The 7,083-nt window shown below is 40.7% G+C and overlaps 1 long non-coding RNA gene across 2 annotated transcripts; it reads right to left on the reverse strand.

Annotated features, from left to right (window-relative positions):
* On the reverse strand, positions 4,774-5,899 carry LOC109713786. Of its 2 annotated transcripts, XR_002217163.1 has the most exons (3): positions 5,763-5,899; positions 5,474-5,693; positions 4,774-5,222 (listed from the first exon to the last, which is right to left on the reverse strand). It is a non-coding gene; the product is annotated as an uncharacterized LOC109713786 (long non-coding RNA). The 2 variants fall into 2 exon arrangements; XR_002217162.1 differs by having other exon boundaries at positions 5,474-5,899.

The raw sequence follows: 7,083 nt of genomic DNA on the forward strand, positions 1-7,083 counted from the left end.
CAAAAATCTGAACAGAAGTATAAAGAACAACATGATCGACATTGAGTGAAAGGCGACTTCCGAGAGGGTGATCTCGTCTGGCTCCATCTCAACAAAAATCGTTTGAAAGGCGAGGATATGAAACTTAAACCTATTCGTTATGGACCTTTCAAGATTATAAGCAGAATTAGTGAGAATGCTTATCAATTGGAGTTGCCCGCATACATGAAGATGTATTCGGTCATCAATGTCAAAAACCTAAAGTCCTTCTAGCCATCAATGCTGGACGATGAGCCCGAAAAAGTACTACCATCTATGGAAGATCTCGTGGTAGAACATGAAAAGTAGCTAGCTAAGGATACTATTCTAGAACGCAAGGTCACGACGACACGCAAAGATGAACGTGAATCCTTTCATGTAGGACAGAAAGGTCAAAAGCCAAGTGCCGCTAAGTGGTTCACAAGGAAAACTAGGATAACTCAGTTTCCTTACTTGCAGTTCTAGATTTAGTAAGTGATGGTTCCTCTTAAAAATTAGGGAGCCATGATTCAGGACGGTCAAACCATCCAGATAAATTTCAACCGTTGTGGATAAGGCAGAGGCCGTTCCAACTACTTCGGTTAGAATAAGGATCGAGGTGGTTCCAACTACTTCGGTTGGGATAAGGATCGAGGTGGTTCCAAACTACTTCGGTTGGGATAAGGATCGAGGTGGTTCCAAACTACTTCGGTTAGGATAATGATTGAGGTGATTCCAAACTACTTCGGTTGGGATAAGGATCGAGATGATTCCAACTACTTCGGTTAGAATAAGTATAAAGTTGTTATTTTTAAAATATTTTGTTCTTATCTTCTTGTAAGCCTGAAGGCTATAAATAGAGGCCCTACTGGCTCTTATAAGTCACTCCAGTTAGAGAGAATTAATATGCAGACTCTTCCACATAAAAATATTGTGTTTTTTTTTCTCTTTAATCTGGTTTTAGATATCCATCGGGGAGGCACTGCGACATTGCTTCCTCCACCGACGGATCATTGGTAGAAGCTACTTAGGTAGCTCTTTGGTCATAACGCCTGTAATTCCCCCAAAATTGCATCAATCTCTGTCGAAAAGTCCTTCTTCTCAAGGCCTTTCTCACTGACCTCGTGAATGGCCACAACATAAGTCATCTCATTATAGTTCACACCCTTCCGCAACTACAAAGCAAAGAGGGTCTGGGTTCTTGTCAATTCCTCATGGCTGGCTAGGACCATGCACGAGGTTGCTTCCTCTATAATGCTTAGTGCTCCAAGGTACGGCATCGAACTGCCTTCGACGAAGCCAAGAAATTCATACCTAGTTTGACCTTCAAGTCATCGATGGGTAGGACAGTGAAGTTTGTAGTGCCTTTCAATAGTCCCACTGTAATCGCCACACCCTTGGCCCTTGCACCTCCGAGTTAATGGCCTTAATCCTGCTTTCATCGTTCTTGAGTGGAAGGCTTAGCTGCTTGGCCTCCAATTCTGTGATGAAGAGCTCTAGTGTCCACCAGTGCCCATGTGGCTTTGTCATTGAGGTCACATTGATATACAGAAGTTCCTTCTTTAGGGGCTTGTTACTACATGCCAATCTCTGGACTGCATTGATGAGCCTGAGCGCGCCCATCTTTATCGATTCTACTTTGCCCACACCCTCCTCGGTCTAGACAACATTCACCATCTTTTTCCTTGGGCAGTCCTTCGCCCAATGGTTCTCACCACAGATAGAGCACATCAGCTTCTATTGCAATGGCGCAGATGTAGCGCATCAGCTCCTTCGAATCGCAATGATCTCTCTCACCCTTAGATTTACTCGCTTTAGGTGCCTTGTCGCGAGATAGATCCACCTTCTCATACTCAGATAGCTCCTCTGCAAAGGTGATAGCGAAACCCACATCCTTTTTATGTCATGCCCCACAAAATCTTTGTTTGCCCATGATTAGAGTTTGTTAAGAAATAAGAATAGCCAATCTTCCTCCACAATGTTAGTGATGTACAATATCAACTTAGAGTACTTCTTAACATACTCATTAAGTGTCTCGGTGTGCTTGAGTTATAATATCTGCCTCCTTACAAGATACTCGACATGCTCAGGGTAGAACAATACCTTGAGTTCGTGCACAAAGTTCTCCCAAGTCTTCAACTCACATTAGCCCTTCTCATCCTACCCCGATCACCAACTCCATTGTAACATAGCGTCATCAATATAGTACATGGATGCAGCCTAAACTTTTTTCATCTTGTTTTCTAGCTGCAACACCTAGATGTAGCACTCCATGTGCCATAAAAAGTTGTCGATCTTCTTTTCGTCGCGCATTTTCTTAAAGTATTGAGGCTCAGGGATACGACCTTTGGGGCGTACTCCTTGTGTGGTTTAGGACCATAAGCCACTGCACTCTCAAGGATCGCCACTCACATCTTAAGATCCTCGACCTCGTCGACCCGGATGACAAGGTCCTTAATCAGGATCTTTCACTCCTCACGACGAATGATGTCATTTTAAAACTACTCGAGTACTTCTAATGCTTAGAGAATAGATTACAAGTATATTTTTCTTCATTCTTTGGCCTGAGCCTTACCCACTATTTATAGGCCCTATGATACATTGAACCTACCCACCAAGCTGTCAACATTTATGTAAAGACAACCCTAGAATTACCTATGACCTTTGGGACTTTTGCTAGACAGTTTTAGAGGCTTTAACTCCTGTAATTATGTGATGCTTCATCTCCCATAGTGCCTTTTTGGTTGCCCACTTTTAGTTTATAAAGTTGGTCAGGGACATGAGCCAAAATTTTTTCAAGTCCCTAACAACACACTCATTTTCCAAATAATTTTTTATTATTTCTATTTTTAAGGAATATAAGTAAAAATGAAAAAAAAAAAAAGAAAGAAAACATGCACCCTAACTCTATTCTAATTTTTTTATATTTTTTTGGGAAAAATCCTTACTCTCAATCTCTTTTGACCTAAATCCTGTTTGAGATAAAAAAAAAATTTGAATTCAAATTTCAAATTGAAGACATAGAAGGCAAAAAAAAAAAAAATATGTGATTTGATTGCTACTTTCCTTAGAGGACTAGGTACCAACAAGGAAAGGGATAAGGAAAATATCGTTGCCTTATTTTCAAAATATTTTGAATTGTTTCCAAAATCGAAGAGGTCCTAAAACCCCTATAAATGGGACAATAGAATTCAAAAATAAATCTCTTAGAGATGGAGGGGGAGATTAAAAAAGAAAGAAAGAAAGAAAAAAAGAAAGAAAAAAAAAAGAAAGAAGAAAAAAAAAGAAAAAAAAAAAAATCTTCATGCATGTACAATGGGTTCTTCACTCTCTCTCTCTCTCTCTCTCTCTCCCTCTACTCCTGCGCGCCAGCAGCAACAAAGGGAGGTGTTCATGTGAGCACATCCCCTCTCCAAACCGTACCAATAAAAAAGAGGAATTGGCTCTTTCATGTGCGGCGGCGCGACGACGACGATGATAACGGCGACGACGTCAGCAAATGGTGTGCTAACGACGACGTCGACAGTGGCACGACGACGACGACTTCGACAACGACGGCAATGACGATTTCGACGACGACAACTTTTACGACGACAAGAGACGTGCATGCATACGAATAGCGTAAGTGCGATTTGCTTGTCAGTTTGATCAACCCGACCATCTTCGTGATAGGTTTCGAACCGATCAAATTTGACATTAAATCGTCACTTTCGCCGTGCGTATGCGTCGCTAATCTGTAAACCGTGCGGCCATCTTCGTGATAGGCTCGACATGGTCGAACGAACACCAGATATTTTACTACGTAAACCGTGCGGCCATCTTTGTGATAGGCTCGACATGGTCGAAAGAGTTGATCGAGCTCCGGCTATTTTACTACGTAAACCGTGCGGCCATCTTCGCGACAGGCTCAACATGGTCGAAAGGGTTGATCGAGCGGCCATCTTCGTGATAGGCTCGACACGATCGAACCCGCCGCATATTTGGACAATAAAAAAAAAAGATGAACATATTCGATTTGCCATCTTTGCGATAGGCATTGTTCGAATCATCCGCCATCTTCGTGATAGGCACGATTCGACTTGATCAACACGACCATTCTCGCGATAGGCTCGGACCGATCAAATAAAAAAAAATAATTAAAGAAATGATGAACATTTTTTTTTTGTCATCTTCGTGATAGGCATTTTTCGCATTATTCGTCATCTTCGTTCGATCCGATTGTATGGCTCGACGTGATCAACTTTATTTATTTGGACCAAAAAAAAAGAATAAAAAAAAAGAAGAAACAGCAAAAAAAAAAAAGAAAGAAAGAACCAAAAAAAAAGAAAAGAAAAGAAATGACATAATGCATAGGCAAAAAGTGAGCTGTGGGAAAAAAATTCTCGGATTTAAGAAAAGCTCAAATTATGAGTTCTATAAATATCACAACATATAGAAATCATGCAATCAAGAATCAATTCATAGTTATTAATGCAAGTAAGCAGTATGCTCTGAAGTCTTAATCTTTAACAAAAAGTATTTTCATAGTCACAGTCTTCATAATAAAATATGCATAATGAACAGATTGTGTCCAATAAAATTTTGATTGCACAAAAAGATTAACAGAAAAAAGAAAGAAAATCATGCTTTTTTGCAACATATTAAGAATTGACGATTATATTAAGAATTGACGGGACATAGTATGCCAGCATTTGAGCAAAAATTATTGAGTAGAAAACACCCAACAATTTGCTACCACTCATTTTGAAAATATAAATATGTTTTAAGAGTTGCATATATTACCACATAATTTACTTGCCTCCGGTCAACAATAAAGTGGAAGAAACAAAAAATATAGTCATGCACAGGGCCATGAAATTAAAAAGAGCGGAAATGAAGTTATAAAAAATGTACAAAATCAGTACCCGTGCAGCTTCTCCTTGTCATCAAATAGCTGAGCCCCTCCACAAAAAAACCAACTTCTATTAACTATTCTGTACATAATCAATGGGATCACTTAATCCAGAATTTGATTTCTAACCAGAGGATGATGAGAATATCCTAGCATCATCCACACCAACCATACAATGGATCCGTTCTGACATGTAATCAAATCAATCGCTTTTGGTATAAGAAAATTTGATATATTTCGCCGCAAATTGTAACCATAATATATTTGAAACTCGCATCTGATTGCCGGTTCAAGCTTCCATTGTTAGCACCAAGTTTGCTCTCTTGAAATGCTCCTGAAATAAGGAGCAAATTCCAATGTCAAATTCAAATTCAAATTTATAAAAGACTAAATCTGAAGATTTTATCCAAATATTAACCATTCCTCTTGTAAATCTAATTTTTCAATAGTACTCGCTCTTTAAAAAACATATCTTTCATAATCGAGCCAAAAAAATTTGCTTAAAATTTACATAAAAAAACTACCAGATCCTTTTGTATTGAAATTAATAATTTCACAAAAAAGTGCATTGAGATCAAAACCCACCTCCATCACCATGACCTCCGATCCTTCTCTGCCCTTTTTTGAAATCTCTCAACCCTCATCCCACGCGCGACCATGATCGTGACGACGCAATCGGCAAGAATGGTGATGACGAACCAGGCACTCGCGAGCATGAAGGCGAAGGGGTATTCCTTGTCCATGAGGTCCTCGGAGGTCTCGTTAGAGTTGCAGAGGAAGTGGGCTCGTAGGGCAGCGCCGCCTCCTTAAATCATCATATGAAAGAAAATTGGAGAGAGATGTTGCAGCAGAGAGGGGAAAGAAAATGACCAACCGTAGGAAACGAAGAGGGAGAGGGAACGACGCTGCCAAGATGGGAGAATAAATGCTGCAGCCGATGGGGGAAGAAGCACCGACGCGAAGAGGAAACGCCCTCTTTCGTGCCCTCTTCCGTTACAAAAAAAAAAAAAAAAAAAAANTTTTTTCTTATTTATTCTCTCGGTCAAAAAAAAAAAAAACAAAACAAAAGAATAAAATTTAAGGAATTTGGTTTGAATCATTTTTTAAAATGGTTCAATCTATCTTGAGCCCAATGAACAAATAAAGCACAAAGCCTATATGCAAATTTGGGCCCACAACCTGTAGAGCTTGAAACTCATCTTAATTCACATGCAGATTTGGATCCAAACCAGACTAGATCCGAACTGAACCAAACCGGATCCAAGCTGAACCCGATCTCGTCCAAACCAAACCATAAAGGATTCGATCTGAGCCAAAGTGAATCCGAACCGGATCCGAACCGAATCGAATCCCGTCTGAACCGAACCACAAAGGATTCAACTTGAACCAAAGTGAATCCGATCTGAACCGAACAACAAAGGATTCAACTTGAACTAAAGTGAGTTCAATCTGAACCGAACAGCAAAGGATTTGACTCGAACCGAAGAGGATATGATCTGAACCGAACCATGAAGGATTCGACTTGAACCGAAGTGGATCTGGTCAAAACTGAACCGAACCGAATCCCATCTGAACCAAAGGGATTTGACTTGAAGCGAAATGGATCCGATTTGACTCGAACCGAAGTGGATCCTGTCCGAACCAAACCATGAAGAGTCCGACTCAAACTAAACCATGAAGGACCCGACTCGAATCGAACCATGAATGATCTGACTTGAGCCGAATCAAAGCATACGCCAGGTTCAACTCAAACAAAATCATAAGAGGTTCGAGCCAAGCCAAGTCGAACCAATTACAAGTCAGTTTAGCCTAAACCAAACCAAAGGGATTCGACTTGAACCAAAGCGGATCCGATCCGAACCGGACCGAACCGAACCGGATCCCTCTGAACCAAACCAAAGGGATTCAACTTGAACCGAAGCGGATCCGATTCGAACTGAGCCGAACCGGATCCGATTCGGACTGAACCGAACCAGATCCGGTCTGAACCAAGCCATAAAGGATTCAACTCGATCCGAAGTGGGTCCGACTTGAACCGAACCAGAAAGGAGTCAACTTGAACCGAAGCGGATCCGATCCGAACCGAACCAAATGGATTCTACTTGATCCGAAGTGGATCTAACTTGAACCAAATCAGGAAGGATTTGACTCGAACCAAAGTGGATCCGATCCGAACTGAACCGAACCGAATCCCA

The sequence above is a fragment of the Ananas comosus genome, linkage group 8 (assembly GCF_001540865.1).
Source record: "Ananas comosus cultivar F153 linkage group 8, ASM154086v1, whole genome shotgun sequence".
Taxonomy (NCBI): domain Eukaryota; kingdom Viridiplantae; phylum Streptophyta; class Magnoliopsida; order Poales; family Bromeliaceae; genus Ananas; species Ananas comosus.